This window comes from Musca domestica, unplaced genomic scaffold (genome assembly GCF_030504385.1).
Source record: "Musca domestica strain aabys unplaced genomic scaffold, Musca_domestica.polishedcontigs.V.1.1 24, whole genome shotgun sequence".
Lineage (NCBI taxonomy): Eukaryota > Metazoa > Arthropoda > Insecta > Diptera > Muscidae > Musca > Musca domestica.
Genome location: NW_026712272.1, coordinates 11,347,632 through 11,371,600, shown reverse-complemented (window position 1 = coordinate 11,371,600; position 23,969 = coordinate 11,347,632). Strand labels below are relative to the sequence as shown.

The following is a 23,969-nucleotide window of genomic DNA, read 5'->3' as shown; positions in this document are numbered from 1 at the left end:
TTGTGGCAAAAGTTGCCTATGCAGGTCCACGTCGTCGTATAGACCCGGTATTTTTAAGATTTTAACAGAATTTTTAAAGGACTTTATTTTTTTGAAAATTGCCAAATTTTTACCAAATGGTGGAGGGTATTCAAAGTTCGGCCCGGCCGAACTTACAGCTTTCTTACTTGTCAGGTATTAAAAACATCCAATATTGGTCATAATCAAACCTCATGTAACCTAATGGCATAACACTTGAAAAAAAAAACATGAAAAGTAATTCCCCAGGTCTTACAGAGATTACATATTGACGTTATATGCTAATACAAATCATAATAAAAATCAATACCACATATGGTCCCATATGTTGTTGTTCGGTTGTCCGGTTCCGTCGACGTTGCTTAACTTATCAACAATTCAATTCAGTTGATAACAGTTGATAAAATATGCATTAAATTTACTTCAATGGATAGCCACATTCACCGCCACCAATCGCCGGCGAAAATTTTTCACAAAAATTTAATCACAGTTCGAATAAATATTTTGAATGACGGCATATATTTTTGAATGATAAAATGTTTCAGATTTATCCACAAACAAACTCTTGACTAAGAGTGTATGTATGTGTGTGTACTCTCATACCAAATAAAAAGCTCGCACACACACACATGTTCGTTCTCCCACAACGTCATAGTCTCGAATCAGTCAGCCGTTTAAATTTTCTTCTGATAACTTGCATGCGTTTGTTTTTGTTGGCCAAGGCATAAGAGCGTATGGCCAACTCTTCAACACCCCTCTTCCACCCTCCTCCACCTCCACCACATAATAATATTATTCCGTTGAAGAAACAATTTTCAATGAAATTCAATTAATTTCAATATGCAAAAATTCCATAAATTTTGTAACCCACTGCCTTAATGACTCAATGTGGGTTGGCAGAATATTTTCGTCGATGTTGTTGTTTTTGGTTATCTTTCCTGTGGTTGTTGGCCGCCAAATATTTGGCCGGCCATTTGGACATTACTAAAATAATAGAAATGACATTTCTTAAGAAGAATAACCCATTTAGACAAGCCAATGAAAATTAAACGCCTGTTTGTTGTCATCACATTTAATGAGTTCTTTTTTGTAGGGTGGGTGGGTCTTTTGTAGGCAAGGGGTTCAAGATGCAGGCGGGAGTCGCATGAAGAGGGCACACTTGAAAATTATTTCATTATCTATTGGACAAATACGATTTAGATAGCATTCGATAATATTAAGTGATTAATGTGGAAAAAAAAACATGTGTCCTGCATTACCGTCGACAAGTATTACATATTGAACGCTAATGCCATGGACACAATGGATTGTTTTATTCCAAAAAAAATGTTAAGGGAATTGGGGCAAAATATAAATAAGATTAAAAAAATACAAGTACACAGGCATTGTCAGAGTTCTTCATCCTCTGGAAAAACTTTTAAATGCCCTATAGAGGTATTTTGTACCAGAAGGCCTCTTTGGATATCCTTAAAGTGAGGGTACATAAGCAGCTTGGCATCATGGCTAGGCATATTAATGTCAAATTATATAGGGAAACGACGACAGAATTTGAGTGCGGCTCTGACATCCCGTTACGATATGTCACAAAATATGCCATGCAATGACTTTAAGGTGTTTATTTACTCTCACCTCTAAGCTTTGTGTACGGCTATTCCGAGCAGTTCTCTTTGTCACAAAATATCAGTATGAAGGTAACACCTCGAAATATACATTTTAGACCCCACAAAGTATATGAATATTCTTGATCAGCATAAAATGCTATGTCGATTTAGCGATGTCCATCCGTCTTTCCCTCTGTGGAAATCACTCTAGCTTCCGAACGAATTGAAGTAGATTGATAAAATTTTACTCAAATGTATATTATGTCTGCAGGATTTTTGATATTGAAAATGGACCATATAGGTCCACATCTTCGTATAGCCCCCATATAACGGTACCTCCCGATATTCGATACTTTGCTGATTTTAGCGACATTATTCACCGGAATTGTTTCAAATTTGATATTTGAAGTTCGTAATGAATGCTACAGCCTATGGCAGGAGATTGTCCGTGCAGGTCTACGTCTTCGTATAGCCCCCATTTAACCCTGCCTCCGATATTCTGTGTTTTGATGATTTTAGCGACATTATTCACTGGAATTATTTCAAATTTGGTATTTGAAGTTAGTAATTGATACAACAGGTTACGACAGAAAAATGTCTAGGTCTTCGTATAGCCCCCATATAACGGTACCTTCCGATATTCGGTACTTTGTTGATTTTAGCGACATTATTCATCGGATTTGTTTCAAATTTGGTATTTGATGTTCGTAATGGATGCTACAGCCTATGACAGAAAATTGTCTGTGCAGGTCGTATAGCCCACATATAACGTTACCTCTCTATATTCGGCGTTTTGATGATTTTAGCTACATTATTCACCAATTATTTTTTTAATTTTCGCAATTGAATATAGCAATGGCTTATGACATTAGTTACCTATGCACATCCATGTCATCGTATAGACCCTAATATAACAGCTACATTAGGTATTTTTAAGATTTTAACAGAATTTTTAACGAATTTTATTGTTTTTGTGAATTGCCAAATTCATCCCAAATGGTGGAGGGTATTGAAAGTTCGGCCCGGCCGAACTTACAGCTGTTTTACTTGTTCTAATTCAGAAGGCTGCTATGAACAAAAGATTTCAAATTAGTCCATATAAATAAAAATTGTCAAAATAATTCAGAAGTCTCCAGGGATCCTTAAATTTCTTGAATCTCTAAAAGTCGGTAAAGTTTCGTTGTTTGAATTTATTTTTTTTTTTCGGGAGTGGTACTTAAATATATTTATCAATATCCAATTTTTACACTAGTCTTTAAGTTGCCGGAAGTATTTATATCAGTCGGTTTTTGACGACGGATGTATACCCTCAGCTATTGTCAGTTTATTTAAACATATTTTGGAATCCGTATTTATTATTCATCATGTTGAGCCTTCATGTGGGAGGTTCAGAAGGAATTGTATTCTCTCTGATATACAGGGGGAGATAAAAAAAAAACTTCAAAAAAGTCAAACGCCATAATTTTTAAATTTTTTTAAATTTTATCGAATGAAAGCAAAAAATGTCGGAAATAGTATCAAATTTTAGAAACCGTTTAGGTTTGTTCGAATTGGTAACCTTTGGCACGAATTATGGTCTTCAAACTGATAAGGAAACCGTCACAACCTGCCCGAATGTTGCTCTGCGGTGTTTTGGCCCATTCCCGGCGAAGCGTTTGCTAGAGGTGATCGACACTTTGGTATTTTTTAGTGCCAGCCTTGCTTTCCAAAATACTCCAGACACAATAGTCCAACGGATTGGTATCCGACGATTTTAGTGGCCATTGTGCTCTGAAAATAAAGCGAAAAACCTCATTTTGTAACCAATCTTAGGTGGCGCATGCTGAGTGCGATGGTGGTGCGTTCTGTTGGAATGTCCAAGGTCTGCGGCCAAAATGTTTGCGTACCCAAGGCTTTAATATACCCTCCAGAATATTTTCGCGAAAATATTAGTCATTTATTCTGATGCTAAGGTCGATTAATACGAGCGGAGAGCGACCATCGGCTGTTATGGCGGCCCACACCATCATCACGGCCGGCGCTTGAGTTCTGCTGGCCAACCGAAGGTGCACATTATCAGCTGACCTCTTTGGCAAGTAAACACGATCATTTTGTTTGTTTACAAACTGCTGGACAACAAACATTTTCTCCTCAGAGAAAACCAAATTCGGCAGTTCACCACTTTCGGCTAAGCGAAGCAATTCTTTAGCTCTTTTGAGTCTATTTTCTTTCTGTTGCGGTGTAAGTTCTTGCACTTTTTGGAATTTCAATGGCTTTACCCCGAGCTCATTTTTCAATATTTGGCGAATGGAATATTGCGATATATTCAGCTCACGAGCCATTTTTCGGCCACTGCGACGTGGGTTTCGATCAAGTCGCTTCTATAATTTTCGAACCATTTCTGCTGATGTTGCTGTTTTCTTCCGTCCACTTCCTTGACGTCGGGCTACGAGTATCACGGTAACGAGCAATGGTACGAGACACAATTATTTATTCACAATTAAATTCTGGAGTTCTCTAACGATAGCGATTTGTGGTTTTCCAGCCAAAAATAAAGAAATCACACTATCACGCTTGAATTCCATCACGAATAACTTTTTTCTGGAAAATTCTCATACCCTTGTAAACAATATAACAAGCTGCCACTTGACGGACGAGTGGCTTAGAAATGACAGCAGTCTGAAGTTGGTTGCAGTTTTTTTTTTTCATCTCACCCTGTATAAATCAATTTTCAATTTTTACATATGTACATCCCAACACACATGCCATGGTATTTATTCTCATCATACCTCCCTTTCATCTCCTACAATCTCCTGTTACTAACTACTACTCCCCCTCGCAGCAGACACAATTTGTACTTCAGAAATACCTCTGTTGACTGTCTTCTTCTTTCTTTCTTTTCTTTATTTAACTTAAGTTTATGAGCTTTACGCTCTTTTCAAGTAGCATTGCCGCCCACTCAACAAACAAATTGACAGCGCAGTGTTTGTTTTATTGTAAAGACGAATCTTGTCTGCAGCGCCCGCCAGGCAGTCAGCCAGCTTCATTGCAGTGAGAGAAAGTTACTGCAACTCACTTAAAATGTCATGCTCCATTACACCAATGCCGAACAGTTCTGTTTTAAAGTGAAAAGTGAAAACAAAATAACATCAACAACAATAGCACCAACAACAACATCAACGCCAACTCGAACAAATCAGATTTATTTGTATTTGAAGTGTAAATAAGCGAAATAAAGTTGTTTAAGTTCCTGGCGGAATAAATCCATTAAAAGTTTTACTAAAGTTGTTTACACACATACACACACACATATATATTTACAATTTGTATTGCTTTCGAATTTTCACACCGTAATGATGATGATGATGTAATGAAGGAGTTATATCGACAGAGGATGACATTTAAAACTTTAATGGAAAATCTTCAAATCGCTTAAAAAAGGTTTTGGATTTCAAACATTCACTGTGTGGTATAAGAAATATTGGTTTTAAAATTGGAAAATTTTTCCATTTCATTTCTGGGGAAAAATGTCTTTGAATACATCAACAATTTTTAGTGCACATCTACCGCTTTCTTCCTTGTTATGGAGGCTACAAAAAATTCATCTACTTAGAATAAAAATTAATTAAATTATATACTCCTGTTTCCATCGCTTAACAGGTGTCCACTTATCTCATAATCTCCTATAGAAATAATTTTTTACATCAATTTTTTTATTATTTGACTTATTATCAGCATATCACCTGCTTCGTTATTTATGTCCACTCAACTTCAAATTGGATTTGAATGCCATAAATTACAGTTATTTATAAACATCATAAATGGCTATAATTGAAAGCATTCGCATCATAAATACTCAAGCTATGAGTTGGCAAAATAATTTTAAAATTATAGATTTTAATGCAAAGAACGTCAACATGTTCGGCTGAGTCGACTTTATTTTCCACTTCGTATAAAAAATACATCCTGCGAAAAAAAATATTTTCTTGCACAACAAGGCACCTGACCATCTACAAGAAGACCTACTGGTTTTCAATTAAAATATCCTCTGGAAGACCTTGTGGTCTTCTATGAGAGGCAGACCTTCTTCTGGTCTTTCGTGAGAAGCAGAAATTCTTCTGGTCTTCTATGGGAAGCAGACCTTCTTGTGGTTATCTATGAGAAGACCTTCTTCTGGTCTTCTATGAGAAGCAGACCTTCTTTAGGTCTTCTATGAAAAGAAGACCTTCTTCTGGACTTCTTTGAAAAGGCCCTTTTCTGCTCATCCTTTGGTCTTTTGTGAGGAAACCTTCTTCTAGGAGAAGAACTGCAGCTCTACTGGGAGAAGACCTTCATCTCCACTGGGAGAAGACCTTCATCTCCACTGGGAGAAGACCTTCATCTCCACTGGGAGAAGACCTTCATCTCCACTGGGAGAAGACCTTCATCTCCACTGGGAGAAGACCTTCATCTCCACTGGGAGAAAACCTTCATCTCCACTGGGAGAAGAACTTCATCTCCACTGGGAGAAGAACTTCATCTCCACTGCGAGAAGACCTTCAGCTCTTCTGGGAGAAGAGCTTCAGCTCTTTTGGGAGAAGACCTTCAGCTCCTCTAGGAGAAGACCTTGTGGTCCTCTAGGAAAAGACCTAGTGGTCTTCTAGGAGAAGACCTTGTGGTCTTCTATGACAAGACCTTGTCAGAAGGTCCAGAAGGTCTAGAAGGTCTTCTATGAGAAGACCTTGTGGTCTTCTATGAGAAGACCTTCTGATCTTCTATACGAAGACCTTCCAGTTTTCTATGAAACGAAAACCGTCCAGCCTTCTATGAGAAGACCGTCTTGTCTTCTATGAGAAGACTTTTTGTCTTTTATGAGATGTCCTTCTCGGCATTATAAGAGAAGACTTTCAACTCTTCTAGGTCTTCTATGGGAAGACCTTCTCGGCTTTCTATGAGAAGACCTTCTCGGCCTTCTATGAGAAGACCTTCAGCTCTTCTATGAGAAGACCTTCTCGGCTTTCTATGAGAAGACCTTCAGCTCTTCTGTGAGAAGACCTTCAGCTCTTCTGTGAGAAGACCTTCAGCTCTTCTGTGAGAAGACCTTCAGCTCTTCTGTGAGAAGACCTTCAGCTCTTCTATGAGAAGACCTTCTGCTCTTCTATGAGAAGACCTTCTGCTCTTCTATGAGAAGACCTTCTGCTCTTCTATGAGAAGACCTTCTGCTCTTCTATGAGAAGACCTTCTGCTCTTCTATGAGAAGACCTTCTGCTCTTCTATGAGAAGACCTTCTGCTCTTCTATGAGAAGAACTTCTGCTCTTCTATGAGAAGACCTTCTGCTCTTCTATGAGAAGACCTTCTGCTCTTCTATGAGAAGACCTTCTGGTCCACTATGAGAAAACCTCCTGCTCTTCTATGACAAGACCTCCTGCTCTTCTATGACAAGACCTCCTGCTCTTCTATGAGGAAATCTTCTGATTCTCTATGAGAAGACCTTCCGGTCCTCTATGAGAAGAACTTTTGGTCTCCTATGAGAAGACCTTTTGGTCTCCTATGAGAAGACCTTTTGGTCTCCTATGAGAAGACCTTTTGGTCTCCTATGAGAAGACCTTTTGGTCTCCTATGAGAAGACCTTTTGGTCTCCTATGAGAAGACCTTTTGGTCTCCTATGAGAAGACCTTTTGGTCTCCTATGAGAAGACCTTTTGGTCTCCTATGAGAAGACCTTTTGGTCTCCTATGAGAAGACCTTTTGGTCTCCTATGAGAAGACCTTTTGGTCTCCTATGAGAAGACCTTTTGGTCTCCTATGAGAAGACCTTCTGGTCTTCTATGAGAAGACCTTCAGCTCTTCTGTGAGAAGACCTTCAGCTCTTCTATTAGAAGACCTTCAGCTCTTCCATGAGAAGAACTTCTGGTCTTCTATGAGAAGAACTTCTGGTCTTCTATGAGAAGACCTTAATCTCTTGTATGAGAAGTCCTTCTCGGCCTTCTATGGAAGTCCTTCTCGGTCTTCTATGAGACCTTCTGGTCTTCTATGAAAAGACTTTATTGTCTTCTACCTTCTGCTCTTCTGCCTCTTAAGCCATTGCCATTATCATTTCAATAATTTTTTTTTTTTTTTTTTTGTTATTTGGATATGTAATTTGGTATTCAAAATTTCCAGGGCGTTCCCAACCATCTTTCTATGCTGTGGCTTGGTTTAGTTTCTCGTGGGTTTGATTTTTAGTTTATGTGCCTCACACACAAACACTCACAGATACCAGTCTACAACTTTAATATATTTTAGACAATAAATTACAAAATGTTTAGAATGGAATGGGAAGTTGTACATTAGTTTCCGGAAAAAGCAAAAACAACAAATGCTGTCATTAAAAATTAGTTTAGTGGACCAGTTCTGTTGTGTTTTGCAGTAAATTAAAAATAAGGGGAAAAAACTATTTTAGACACAAAAGTGGTTACTGTGGTTGTTGCTGCTGAATTATTCGGCAAATTATGTAATTTGTAAGAGAACATAAATTTCAGTTTTTGATAATGAAATAAAGAAGAGTTTACTTGGCCTTGGAAAATATAAAATTTTGAAATTTAGTAATAAATTTGAAATTAATATTGAGTTCACAATTTATTGTGCGAATTGGATCTCTTTGTTCTCCACTTTTATATTTCAGTTATGTATATTTTTAAGTTTTCCTCCCAATTGGTGATATTAAATATTGGAAATTTCTTTTTTTTTTCTCAAATTTAATTTTCACTTCTTTAACAAATGTCTTATTTTCTTCTCCTATGGTTTCTTGGAAAAACCTACAAAAAAAGAGTTTTCCATTTATTTCTTTACATGTCTTTGTCAAACACAGGTACACCACAGAACACTCTTCAAAGAACGACGCATGCAACCGCAAGAGGTTACAAAGTTGTGGAAACATTAACGTAATTAAAAAACAACATTTTCCGGAACGACGACATACAAGAAACAGACACTTTAACCTAAGGAAAAGATAATGGTTTTAAATGCGACTTTTTCAGTTTTTCAATTTCGTCAACTTCTTTTAAGAGTTTGTGAAAAAATCGTATTTTCTAAAGTGAGAAGTGTTTAGATGACTTGAATAAGGCAGTTCTAATAGCTCTTTCAGAGTAACCAAGGGATGGAAAGTAATACAAATTAAAACACATAAGAAAGGTTTTTGAAAAACATATATGTTTTTAAGAATAGTATAGTTTTGATTAGGATGTTCCTAAAAAAGCCATGAATATTTCCCCGAAAGTTCCTTAAACACTCACAACTTTTTCAGTAGGCCACTGAAAAATTCTCATAGAAGAGCTAAAGGTCTTCTCATAGAAGAGCTGAGGGTCTTCTCATAGAAGAGCTGAGGGTCTTCTCATAGATGACCAGAAGAGCTGAAGGTCTTCTCATAGATGACCAGAAGAGCTGAAGGTCTTCTCATAGATGACCAGAAGAGCTGAAGGTCTTCTCATAGAAGAGCTGAAGGTCTTCTCATAGAAGAGCTGAAGGTCTTCTCATAGAAGAGCTGAAGGTCTTCTCATAGAACAGCTGAGGGTCTTCTCATAGATGACCAGAAGAGCTGAAGGTCTTCTCATATATGATCAGAAGAGTTGAAGGTCTTCTCATAGATGACCAGAAGAGCTGAAGGTCTTCGTATAGAAGAGCTGAATGTCTTCTCATAAAAGACCAGAAGGTCTTCGTCTAGAGGACCAGAAGGTCTTCATATGGAAGACCAGAAGGTCTTCTTATGGAAGACCAGGAAGTCTTCGTATGGAAGACCAGAAGCTCTTCGTAAAGAAGAAAAGAAGGTATTCGTATGGAAGACCAGAAGGTCTTCTCATAGAAGAGCTGAAGGTCTTCTCATAGAAGAGCTGAAGGTCTTCTCATAGAAGAGCTGAAGGTCTTCTCATAGAAGAGCTGAAGGTCTTCTCATAGAAGAGCTGAAGGTCTTCTCATAGATGACCAGAAGAGCTGAAGGTCTTCGCATAGAAGAGCTGAAGGTCTTCTCATAGAAGAGCTGAAGGTCTTCTCATAGAAGAGCTGAAGGTCTTCTTCTCGTAGAAGACCAGAAGGTCTTCTTCTCGTAGAAGACCAGAAGGTCTTCTTCTCGTAGAAGACCAGAAGGTCTTCTTCTCGTAGAAGACCAGAAGGTCTTCTTCTCGTAGAAGACCAGAAGGTCTTCTTCTCGTAGAAGGCCAGAAGGTCTTCTTCTCGTAGAAGGCCAGAAGGTCTTCTTTTCGTAGAAGACCAGAAGGTCTTCTTCTCGTAGAAGACTAGAAGAAGTTCTTCTCATAGAAGACCAGAAGAAGTTCTTTTCATAGAAGACCAGAAGAAGTTCTTCTCATAGAAGACCAGAAGAAGTTCTTCTCATAGAAGATCAGAAGAAGTTCTTCTCATAGAAGATCAGAAGGCCTTTGTATAGAAGACCAGAAAGGCTTCGTATAGAAGACCTGCTGAAGGTCTTCTCACAGAAAACCAGCTGAAGGTCTTCTCACAGAAGACCAGCTGAAAGTCTTCTCTCAGAAGACCAGCTGAAGGTCTTCTCATAGAAGAGCTGAAGGTCTTCTCATAGAAGAGCTGAAGGTCTACTCATAGAAGAGCTGAAGGTCTACTCATAGAAGAGCTGAAGGTCTTCTCATAGAAGAGCTGAAGGTCTTCTCATAGAAGAGCTGAAGGTCTTCTCATAGAAGAGCTGAAGGTCTTCTCATAGAAGAGCTGAAGGTCTCTTCTCATAGAAGACCAGAAGGTCTCTTCTCATAGAAGACCAGAAGGTCTCTTCTCATAGAAGACCAGAAGGTCTCTTCTCATAGAAGACCAGAAGGTCCCTTCTCATAGAAGAGCAGAAGGTCTCTTCTCATAGAAGAGCAGAAGGTCTTCTCATAGAAGAGCAGAAGGTCTCTTCTCATAGAAGAGCAGAAGGTCTCTTCTCATAGAAGAGCAGAAGGTCTCTTCTCATAGAAGAGCAGAAGGTCTCTTCTCATAGAAGAGCAGAAATTCTCTTCTCATAGAAGAGCAGAAATTCTCTTCTCATAGAAGAGCAGAAGGTCTTCTTATAGAAGACCAGAAGGTTTTCTCATAGAAGACCAGAAGGTTTTCTCACAGATGACAAGAAGGTCTTCTCATAGAAAAGCTGGAAGTGAAGAGCAGAAAAAAGTGTCGTAGAGGAGGTGAAGGTCTACTCGTAGAGGAGCCGAAGGTCTTCTGATAGAAAGTCTACTCATATAAGACAAAAAGAAGGTTTTGGTATAGAAGACCCGAAGGCAGCATAAGGTCTTCTGCTCATAGATGATCAGCAGAAGGTCTTATGCTCATAGTGGACCAGCAGAAGGTCTTCTGCTTATAGAAAACCAGAAGGTCTTTTTAAATAAGACCAACATAAGATTTTCTCATAGCAGACCAGAAGGGGGTCTTCTGCTCATAGAAGACCAGCAAAAAGTCTTGCTTTAAAGGTCAAAATGGAAGACCAGAGAGTGCTTCTTAGGATACCAGAAGTTCTTCTTCTGGTGAAATAAAGACCGGAAGGTCTTCTTCTTAAAGAAAACCGGAAGGTCTTCTTCTTAAAGAAGACCGGAAGACCTTCTTCTCATAGAAGACCAGAAGGTCTTATTCTCATAGAAGGCCAGCTTATAGAAAACCAGCTCATAGAAAACCACCAGACTGTCTCCTTATAGAAGACCTGATGGTCTTTTTATAGAATCGTGAGGGTCTTCTTATAGAAGACCAGAGTGATTTCTTATGGAAGGCCTAAGGGCCTTCTTATAAATGGTCTGAGGGTCTTCTTATAGAAGACCAACAGAAGGTATTCGCTTATAGAAGACCAGCAGATGGTCTTCTTTTTGAAGACCAGCAGATGGTTTTCTTTTAGAAGACCAGGAGGTCTTCTTATAAAAAATACTAACAGAAGGTCTCCTCATTGAAGACCACAAGAAGGTCTTCTCATGGAGAACCTGTAGGTCTTCTCATTGAAGTCCCCAACATGGTCTTCTCATGGAAGTCCCGAAAATGGTATTTTCGTGGAAGTACCTTCGGGACTTGATATTGGTATTTTTCTCATAGAATGCCATCAAAAGGTCTTCTCATAGAAGGCCGAAAAGTGTCTTCCTATAGAAAACCAAAAAAAAAAACCCTTCCTAATCCGAAAATCTGCTTAAGTTTTCCAAAAATGGCTTTCGGAATAACTCTCAAAATATTTTTGCAGTATCTTCTATTTGTTTTGTACAAAATATCATTAGCAGCGAAATCCATTCCAAAAATTCTATGCAGATGCCTTTATTCTCCTCCACATAGATCTCAAAACACAAACAAAGGCAACACACCCACAACTGTTCATTTATTTTTAATTTCAATATCCATAATAGCACCGAAAACAACAGCACCTTAACATTTTGGGCGTTGCTTTTTCTCTTTGGCCGTTACCGAAATGAGTTCTGCAACGGTTCTCCACCTCCTGGCAACCATGAATTCCCAACCATATCATTACGTAAATACTGTGTTGCTTGGTATCTTCACTTAGGAGGAGAGGGACAACTACAAACAAATTTAATTTAAATAATAGCCGCTAAACTTAATTTCCTCAGCGGAAGACATTTAAAGCATGCCATCCTGGCGAGAATGCATACAAAAAGGAACAATGTGAATGAAAAAACACTTTAATAGTTTGAAATAAATGGTGATTAAAAAAAAAGAATAAAATGAGAAGCTTAAAATGGGTTATAAAGGGAGGGGGAGGAAATTGAGGTCAATGTTTGTTAGCCTTTTAAGCCATTTTGAGAAATGCATTTGACTTAGGTTTAACAAATATTAGGACCCTTTCAGCTTGGTCCTTCGAAATTTCTGTTGGAAAGCGGATAATATTTGCTTGAAAATCTTAGAATTTATGGGAAATAATTAGAATCGAAATTCGAAAGAACCCGTTTGCATTGAAATTGAAAGGGACAAGGTGTAATCTTAGCCCCCGCCTCTCTCTCTGTACCCTTAATTTGAACCCTCATTGCATTCGAATTAATGACTTTCAATTTTTTACCACCCAAATGACTTAGGGTCATGTGGCTCACTACATGTTTCTATAATTTCCATACATCCTTAAAAAAAGACCACACTTACCCCCAGGTCACTTGTTCCCCCCCTAAGTTTCGTTTTCCTTCAAATACACATAATCGTCCATTTATCAACCCTTCTGAATCACTGCATTCACCTATAAATCATTGCGTTAAAAATACATATTTTATTTTTGTTTTTTTTTTATTTCACAAAATAATAGGGGTACACCGGCATGACCTCCTTCGTCAAGGATTTACTGGTGTCGGTGTTTGTTGTATTGCAAAGACCAAAGCTGGATTTTGATTTACATCGGAGGCGATGTGTTCAGTTTGTGCATAAATTGCAATTTTTCAGCAATTAAGTACAGGTGGTCGGTCTTCGCCATTACCTCTTTTGGTTACTTTTTTTAATGGAGGTGAACCAGCGATGATGATAATGACGGCGATGACGAAGAGAATGCCAGCCATGGCTGTTACTTTTTCACCTTTTCATTGAAACTATGTAAAGAAACGATAAAAAGAACGGTGCATAATTTAAGGAGGATAAAGGATAATTACTTGTAATTTTTAAATGCATTGCTGTCGCGGAGAGGAGCGGAGGGTTAAGATATACACATTCGTTCTTTTTACTGGGTTAAATATTCTTGATGTTAATTTACAAAAATTTGTAAAAATGATTCTGTAGCACACCCTCTAAATGTGGAGGACCTTGCCTGGGTTTTATATAGAGAGGATACCTTACATACGCCTCCTTCAGGAAGAAGTTCTCCCACAGAGCCTTTTAAGAATATGGAACAGGCTTTCTATAAACAGAATAACTCTTCTATACCCAGCAAATAATCTAATATCAAATGGGGGTTTATCACAAAGCAGAAACATCCTAACCGCCAATTTTAACATGGACATGTCATAGGTAGTAATTACTTACCTAACTGCCACCAGGAGCCAGTAAATAAGATTAAGCAAGCAAAGAAGCAGCTAAGTTCGGTTGGACCGAAATTTTAATATCCTCCACAATTTCGAAGCAACTTGAAAATTAAAAAAAATCGAAAACTACGAAGACGGGTACCTGCATACAAAATTATTTGCCATAGGCTGTAGTACCCATAACGGATAACAAATACGAAATTTGAAATAATGTCACTAAAACCATGAAAATACGGAGTATCGGGAGGTACCGTTATATGGGGGCTATACGAAGACTTGGACCTGCATACGAATTAAAATTTTTCAATACAAAATTTTAAACAATTCCGATGAATAATGTTGCTAACATCGTCAAAATACCGGCTATCGGGAGGTACCGTTATATGGGGGCTATATGAATAATTTGCATATAATAATTTCTGTCATAGACTGTACCCATTACGAACTTCAAATACGAAATTCAAAATAATTCCGGTAAATAATTTCGCTAGAAAAATTAAAATACCGAATATCGATAGGTACCGTTATATGTGGGCTATGCGAAGATCTGGACTTGCATTCACAAATTTTTGCCATAGGCTGTAGTGCCCATTGCGAACTTCAAATGCGAAATTTGTTTCAATTACGGTGAATAATGTCGCAAAAATCATGAAAATACGGAGTATCGGGAGGTACCGTCATATGGGGGCTATACGAAGGCGTGGATCTGCACAAACAAGTTTTTGTCATAGGGTGTAGTTTCCATTACGAACTCCAAATACGTAATTTGAAACGATTCCGATGAATAATGTTGCTAAAATAATGAAAATACCGACTATCGGGAGGTACCGTTATATGTGGGCTATACGAAGATCTGAACTTGCATTCACAAATTTTTGCCATAGGTTGTAGTACCCATTAGGATCCTTCAGTACGAAATTTGAAACGATTACGGTGAATAATGCTGCTAAAATCATCAAAATACCGAATAGCGGGGGTACCGTTATATGGGGGCTATACGAAGACTTGGACCTGCATACTAAAATTTTTGTCATAGGCTGTAGTACCCATTACGAACTTCAAATACGAAATTCGAAATAATTCCTGTAAATAATTTCACAAAAATTATGAAAATATCGAATATCGGGAGGTACCGATATATGGGGGCTATACGAAATCGTGGACCGACGTGGCCCATTTACGAACTTAACTTACCTACTAGTAAACTATTCATATATGCAAAATTATAGCCTTCTATCTTAATTCGTTCGAAACATAGCGTGATTACATCAGACGGACGTCGCTAGATCGTCTTAGAATTTTACGCTGATCCGGAATATATATACTTTGTAGGGTCTATTATGAATATTTCGAGGAGTTGCAAACGGAGTGACAAAGTTAATATACACTCCATAGAATGGTAGAGGGTATAAAAATCAATCAAAATACAGGGTGAGATGAAAAAACTGCAACCAACTTCAGACTGCTGTCATTTCCAGGCCACTCATCCGACAGTTGTTAAAATTATTCCAATGACAGCTCATTACATTGTTTACAAGCGTACAAAAGCATTTTGGTAAGAATTTTCCAGAAAAAGTTATTCGTGATGGAATTCAAGCGTGATAGCGTAATTTTCTTATATTTGGCCGGAAAACCACAAGTGGCTATCGTTAGAGCACTCCAGCATTTGGATGTGAATAAATCTTTTGTGTCTCGTACCAGAGCTCGTTACCGTGATACTGGTAGCGTAGCTCGACGTCACGGAAGTACACGGAAGAAAACAGCGACATCAGCAGAAATGGTTCGAATAGTAAAAAAGCGACTTGATCGAAACCCGAGCTTAACATATCGCGAAAAATTAAAAAATGAGCTCGGGGTAAAGCCATTGAAATTCCAAAAAGTGCAAGAACTTACACCGCAACAGAAAGAAAATAGACTCAAAAGAGCTAAAGAGTTGCTTCTGCTTCGCTTGGCCGAAAGTGGTGAACTGCCGAATTTGGGTTTCTCCGATGAGAAAACATTAGTTGTCCAGCAGTTTGTAAATAAAAAATATTGATCGTGTTTATTTGCCAAGGAGGTCAGCTGAAAATATGCACGTTCGGTTGGCCACCAAAACTCAAGCGCCGGCCATGGTGATGGTTTGGGCCGGAATAACAGCCGATTGTCGCTCTCCACTCGTATTAATCGACCGTGGGATTAGATTAAAAAGCGAATATTATCGCGAAAATATACTGGAGGGTGTATTAAAGCCTTGGGCAAGCAAACATTTTGGCCGCATACCTTAGACATTCCAACAGGACTCAGCACCATCGCACTCAGCACGCGCCACCCAATAATGTTAACAAAATGAGGTCCCTCGCTTCATTTCCAGTGCACAATGACCACCAAAATCTCCGGATACCAATCCGTTGGACTATTGTGTCTGGAGTATTTTGGAAAGCAAGGTTGGCACTCAAAAATACCAAAGTGTCGATCACCTCAAACAAGCGATTCGCCAGGAATGGGCCAAAATACCGCAGAGTAACATTTGAGCAGCGTGTGACGGTTTCATTGGCCGTTGAAGGTCATAATTCATGCCAAAGGTGACCAATTCGAACAAATCTAAACTTATTCTAAAATTTGATGCTTTTTCCGACATTTTTTGCTTTCATTCAATAAAATTAAAAAAAAGAAAATGTATAAATTATGCTGTTTGACTTTGTTGCAGTTTTTTTATCTCACCCTGTATACCCTCCATACTACGAGTAAATCCTGCCGAAAATCTTCTTAAAATCCACATTTTGACATTTATGAAATCCTTTAAATTACTCCACCATACTGTGGAGGGTATATTAACTTTGTCATTCCGTTTGTAACTCCTCGAAATACTCATGTCAGACCCAAAAAAGTCAGTAATATTCTTAATCAGCGTAAAATTCTAAGCCGATTTAGCGATGTCCGTCTGTCTGTTGTAATTACGCTATCTTTCAAACGAATTAAGGTAGAAGGTTAAAATTGCACACATGTTTATTTTTCCAGTAGGCAGGTTAAGTTCGTAAATGCGCCATGTAGGTCCACGACTTCGTATAGCCCCACATATAAGGGTACCTTCCGATTTTTGGTATTTTGATGATTTTAGCGACATTATTCACCAGAATGGTTTCAAATTTTGTTTTTGAAGTTCGAAGGGGATACTACAGCCTAAGGCAGAAAATTGTCTGTGCAGGTCCACGTCTTCATATAGTCCCCATATAACGGTACCTCCCGATATTCGGTATTTTGATGATTTTGGCGACATTATTAACCAGAATTCTTTCAAATTTGTTATTTGAAGTTCGTGATAGATACTACAGACTTTGACAGAAAATTTTCTGTGCAGGTTCTGGTCTTCGTATAGGTCCCATATATCAGTACCTTCCAATATTCGGTATTTTGACGAGTTTAGGTACAATACCCACCGAAATTGTTTGAGATGTCGTATTTGACGTTCGTAATGGATACCATAGCCTGTGACAGAAAATTGTCTATGCAGGTCCAGGTCTTCGCACAGCTCCGATATAACGGTACCTCCCTATATACGATATTTTGATGATTTTAGCTACATTATTCAGCGTTTATTTCAAGTTTCGAATTTGAATATGGTAATGGCTTATGACAAACAATGCCTATGTAGGCCCAGGTCGTATAGACCCCAATATAACAGCTATATTCGGTATTTTTTTAAATTTTAACCGAATTTTTTTAAGGATTTTATTTTTTGAAAATTTCCAAATTCGTTCCAACTGGTGGAGGGTATTCAAAGTTCAGCCCGGCCGAAATTACTGCTTTCTAACTTGTTTTATAAATGTTTTGTGAAAAATTCCTTATTCAAACCTTAAACTATTTACAACCTGTTCTCTGATAACTCCTACGCACACACACACAAATTCGAATATCAATCGCTTGATGAATACTTCATGAATTGAAATGCTCTCAAGTGAAGTGGTATTGTGAAAACCGATTCACAAATGGATATTACATTTCCGCATTTCATGCCCTGTGGCGAAGATACGGTATTCAAAAATTCACAAAAGCCAGCACTTAAAGTTTTCGAATTGCATTCATTCGAGATGATGGAAACTCAATTCAAGTCAAAGCCGGATGAAATTGTATATGAATTTTATTTCACGCGGTACTTGCGGGAAAGAAAGGATTTTGAATGAATTTCAATTTCGGTGGTGTTTGAATGGAATGGTTTGCAACAATGTCTTAACTTAGTTGGGGAAAAATTGTATTACTTAGTTTCAACACTGTTTTCGAAAAGGAAAGTTAGATTGAAATGTTACTTTGGTTGTGTTTCAAAGACGTGCTGTTAACTGGCTTTTGTTTTTTAAATGGAAAGTGTGCTGCAATTGGTAGGGAGAGGATTTCTTCTTGTGGGAGATGAGGAAGTTGAGTTTGGAAAATAAATAAAATTAATTTGAATTTGGGACTAGATTTAAAAAAAAATATATATATATACTCTGCCAGCGAAAAGACCTTCCTAATATTTTAGCTTCGTTCCAAGAGTTCGTGTTAGGTCTTTTAAGTACTCAAAATGCGCAATTTTTTCAATTTGACAACATTTTTTAAACCAAAACTTCATATTCCTAGTACGGAATTTGAAGTTTTGGTTTAAAAATTAATTTAAAGATTTTATTTATTAGTATATTTTTTCGAGAGGAATAATGGGAACATTATTAAACCTAAATGTTTTATTTTAAAGTTCACCGAGGAGGATATTAGTAAAGCTATTGTACAATGGACCGACATCCAATTTTTTGTATCCCAAACTATTTTAACGTCTCCTTATTTAAACCCAAACCAACAGTGACCAAAATATCATAGTCCAGAATTTCAGATCCAATTCCAAATTTTGTAATATTTAGAACGCATATCAAAAATAAAATACATCTTCCCATTTAAGAAAGCAACAGTGATCCAAAACTAGTACCATTTAGTACTTTTCGAACACTTATGGTATACATTTGTAAAAAACTATCAGATCTCAACATCAGATACCAACAGAGGCCCTAATATCAAATTTCGGTATTCCAACTCTATCCCTTTTCCGAAAACCCAATTTAATATATATTAGTACTTTAGTACTTTTCGAACAATGAAGGTACACATTTCCAAAACCGCCTTTATATCTCAATTCCAGATACCGACAGAGGCCTCAATGTAAAATTTGAGGATTCCACCCCAATCGCTTTACCCAATACCGAATTCAGCACGATTTAATATTTTTCGAACAATTATAGTACAAATAACCAAAACCACCTCCATACCTTAACTACAGTCACCAACAGTGGCATCCATATCAAATTTGAGGATTCAAGCCCTGTAGCTTCACCCTATACCAAGCTTAGTGTTAATTAGTACTTTTCTCTCAATTATAGTACTCATTTGTAAAGCTACCTCCACATCTCATTCCCAGATACCAACAGAGACGCCAATAGCAAATTTCGGAATTCCATCTCCATTATTTCATTCGATACTCAATTTAGTACTTTTCGAATAAATATAGGATGCATTTCCAACACCATTTCCATGTGTCAATTCCAGATACTAACAAAGACCTCAATATCAAAATTCGCGATTCTAGCTCTATCCCTTCACCCAAGACCAAATTCAGTACTATTCTGTACAATTAAAGTACACATTTCCAAATTTGACCCTGTATCTTAATTCCAAATACCGAGAGTGACATCTTTATCTAATATAGGATTCCAGGCCTATCCTTTCACCCAATACCAAATATTGTACCATTCAGTACTTTTCGTAAAATTATAGTACAAATTCCCGAAATTAAAATTATCCACATTTACTTTACAAAATTTTCCCAAAAAATCCACTTTCAATCCTTTGGAAAATCTCACATCAATTTGTCATGACTACACATGAACAGCTAGCCTAGTGCAAAATTTCAGATTTTAATCACTATCTGTTTACCCAATACCAAATTGTACCAAATATGGTACTATTAAGTACTTTTCGTGCTCTAGTATTTCATATTTCCAAAACCGCCTCTTTATCATAAACCTACCACCAATAGCAACCTCGACACCAAAATTTCAAATTATCAACATCTGTCTGTTCTACCAAAACGGAATTGTACCAAATTTAGTACCATTTAGTACAGTTTTTACACTTAGTGCACATTTTAAAAATCCATTTCCTTATATCATCCCCATTTCCAAAAATCGATTCTCATATCAAATTTCCAGATATTACCACATCCCTTTACATAATTCCAAGTGGTACCAAATTTTGTGCATTTTGGTACTTTTGGTACACACATTGTTGGATTAAAAAAAAAAAAACCTTTTGTTTATATCCTACACAACATCATAGACTTTGACTCCTTATTTCAGATTTCCAGCTCTTTTCCGTCCCCAAATACCATACATACCATTTATTTCTGTTCGTACTTTTTTTCCAAATCTCCCGCCATGTACCAACCAAACTCCATAAAAGATGATCCTAATTCCAAATTTTAGACTTCCAACTCGGTCCCTTGCTCAAAAATCAAATTAAGTACCATTTAGTACTTTAGTATTGTTCGTAAATTTTAGTACCTATTTCCAAATCCCCCGCCACGTATCAACAAAGCCACGCAAAAGTTGAATCTAATGCCAAATTTTAGACTTCCAACTTAGTCCCTTATCCAAGTACCAAATATATTACCATTTAGTACTGTTCATACTTTTTAGTACGTATTTCCAAATTTTCTGCCATGTATCAACCAAACCGCACAAAAGGTGTTCCTATTGCCAAATTTTAGACTTCCAACTCAATACCTTACAAGAGAACCAAATGAAGTACATTTAGTACCTTTCAAACAATCCCTTACACAAGTACCAAATGAAGTACCATTTAGTATTTATTACTGTTGGTACTTTTTAATACGTATTTCCAGGTCCACCGCTATGTATCAACCAAAGCGCACAAGAGGAGATTCTAACGCCAACTTTTAGACTTCCAACTCAGCCCCTTAGCCAAGTACCAAAATTTAGTACCATTTGGCACTTTTTAGTACGTATTTGCAAAACGAAATCTCAACCCTACACAGTAAAAGTGATGATCCTAATGCCAAATTTCAGATTTCAAGCAGTATCAGTTCACGCAATACCAAATTTAGTACCTTTCGTACGATTGATATTAACCCTACAAACCAACAGAGACCCCAATACCAACATTTTAAATTTTCAGATCAAAATCGTCCACCCCAACCCAATTTTGTGCCGAATCTAGTATCATTTAGTATAGGTTTTACACTTAGTACACTTTTCCAAAAATACCTACTGAGATAAGGTTGGATTTACGGAAATTCAAACTAGAAGTCTACAAAAAGCACTACATTTTGGACCTTTTGGATGCAGCCTTATCTCACCCCTATCCACCAACATTGACCCTCATGCACAAATTCAGATTCTAGCTTTTGCCGTTTCCTCTGGCCGTTGATGAATCGCTCAGTCATATATATAATTATAGATTATTTTTTTCATAAAATTCACCTATAATTGTTCTACGAGTCCTTTAGAAAAAATTTTTTAAAAATTCTCAAAAAAAAAAAACAAAATCATATTTCCTATTTTAATCCCAATGGTTTGCCTTGTAAATGTAGCATTTCCATTCTCTTAATAATCCAAAAACAGCTGGTATCCTAATTCTTTTTCTTTATAGTTCTTACATTCCCACATAAAAAAAGTTTAAGTCCATATTTTGGTTCCAACCAAAATCTGCAACCATGCACTGACCAATTGTCATTAACCACGAATGTTTGTTTAAACTTTTCAAACATCAAACATTTTTCCTAACTTTTCAATTTTATACCATTTATAATGCAATTTTTATCTCTCTGTACAGTCAAAAGCGGAACATTATTCATGTGGTTGCTGGAATTTGAATCGACAAAACCAAGAAAAACCTCCGGAAAACACAAAAAGGCAAGAAAACTGTGATAAATTTTCCCAAGTAGCTTTAGCTTTATTTTAGAACCGCATACACACATAAATCATTTTGGAAACTTTTAATATTTTCTCTACCAACAGTTTTTTTCTTTTTTTTTCGGGTTACTCTGATGACTTTAGATATCAGATGTTTGGCAACTTTTTAAGCAACCTCTAACTCCTCCCCTTGCCCCTCCTTCCTTCTTTTCCAAAAAGAACGAAGTTTGAAATTGCATTGAACTTTTATTCAAAAAAAAAAAAAAAAAAAGAAAAAAAATGGGAAAAAAACTAAAACGCATAAAACTTGATACTTTTATTGCATTGCAGATCTGTTTAATGGCATGGAGGATAGTCAGGATAATGTCAAAGCTATCAAAGGGAAATTGTGGATGTGGTTAAATGGAATGATGTTTGGGAAACAAACTTTGCCAACAGAAAATCGAAAGTTTGAAGGAACAAAATACAAATGATGTTTGCAGATGTTACGGATATTAAAGGTGGTGATTGGAAAAACAATTACTAGAATAATAAAATATTTTTTAAAGGATTTTCGGAGCCATAAATTTGTAGTTATTAAAGAATATTATTTAAGGAATTTTAAGTTTTTTTTTTTAAAACAAATCATTTTTTAAATTTATGTTGAATTCAGGAAAAATATTCTAAAAATACTCTAAAAAATGTGCAAAAAACCTATGTTTGTCTGGAAAATATTTAAACAAAAATCCATATTATATCCTTATAATAACATTCTAAAAAAATCCATCATAAGACCTAAAAAAATATAGCCCTTAAATATATCATCAGAAAATTTACTTCAGTCCTTTAAAATATATCCAAAAAAAAAAACTCCCATTTATTCCTTGGGGAAAATCTAAAAAATACACGAAAATGTATTCTCGCAGGTCGAAGTTTAACTTCTGTTTTTTTTTTTTTTTGTTTTCAAAAAAAATCTTAATAAATCCACGAACACACGTATAAGGTTAAAAAAAAAAACTTTATTGTCTTTATCCTTGCAATATATTTTGGAAAAATCAAAGTCCTTGAAAAAATCAACGTCCTTGGAAAAGTATTCTTTAAAAAATGTACGTCCTTGAAAAAAATAATACAGGTTTTGGGCTCAAAAGGTACGCGTTTATATCTTAAAAAGTCCTTGTAAAAATATTCTTGGAGACATCAAAGCTTAATACTTAAAAGGTCCTTGGACAAATATTCTTGGTGAAAATATAGTTTAGTGTTCAAAAACTCCTTGGGCAAATATTCTTTGAAAATTCACTTTTACGACTTTAAAAGTCCTTGAAAAAAAATCACAAAAAAATCCAAGTTTCCTTTAAAAAATATTCTTTAAAATATCAACGTTTATGGCTCAAGAGATCCTTACAAAGATATCCTTAAAAAAAGCTCACAACGTTCTTGAAAATTTTTCTTAAAAAATCCAAGTTTAAGGCTCGAAAGGTCCTTGAAAAAAATATTTTTTAAAAAATCCACATTTAAGGCTCAAAAGGTCATTGAAAAAATATTTGAAAAAATTGAAAAAATATTAGTTTAAAAAATCCACGTTTATGGCTCTAGAGTTCCTTTGAAAGATATCATTGAAAGATCCATGATTGAGGCTCAAAAGGTCTTTTTTTTTAAAAATGCACGTTTAAGGCTAGAAAGGTCCTTAAAACAAAATTCTTAAAAAAATCCACAAATCCTCAAAAGGTCCTTCAAAATAATATTCTTTAAAAAATCCAAATATCCTCCAAAGGTCCTTGAAAAGAAATATTCTTCAAAAAATCTACGGTTAAGGCTCAAAAGGTCCTTGAAAAAACATTCTTTAAAAAATCCTCAAAAGGTCCTTGAACAAAATATTCTTTAAAAAATCGACGTTTAAGGATCAAAAGGTCCTTGAAAATAAACGTAGATTTGAAAGGATAATACTTCAATTGCTGGGCCAGCAGTCAAAAATCACCTTTAAGCCAATAATTGTGGATTTTAAAGACTTCTTCCCTCAAGGAGGAATTTAAAAATAATACTTTTTTGCAAGAACTTTTTGGCCAATAATCCTGAACTTTTGAGGACCGATTGTCTCGGATTTTTAAAAAATATATATATTTTTCAGGATATAAGAATAGACTTTATAGAATATTATTTTTCCAAAAATCCTCCTGCTTTAAAAAATCACGTTAGTAGATTTTTGAAGAATATTTTTAACAGACTTACTGACCACACTTCTTTTTAGCAACCAACTGAATTTCTTGCAGAACTTGTTTCAAAGATATATTTTTTCGAGGACCAACTAACGAATCATCGTGAATTTTTAAGAGAATATTTGTCGAGGACAAAACCGAGCAATAATCGTGGATTATATAAAAATAATTTTTTCAAGGGCCAACCGTCTAATAATACGAACTTTTTTAAGAATTATCTTTAAGCATATACCTGAACTAAAATTTTTAGATTTTTGAAGAATTTTTGTGCAGAACCCACTGACAAATATTTGAGATTTTTTAAGAGTAT

At 36.3% G+C, this 23,969-nt stretch overlaps 1 protein-coding gene across 1 annotated transcript in view; it reads left to right on the top strand.

The window, feature by feature from the left end:
- LOC101891876 (octopamine receptor beta-2R) overlaps nucleotides 1–23,969 on the top strand; it is a 128,383-nt gene that overhangs the window by 84,361 nt on the left and 20,053 nt on the right. The window lies entirely within an intron of this gene.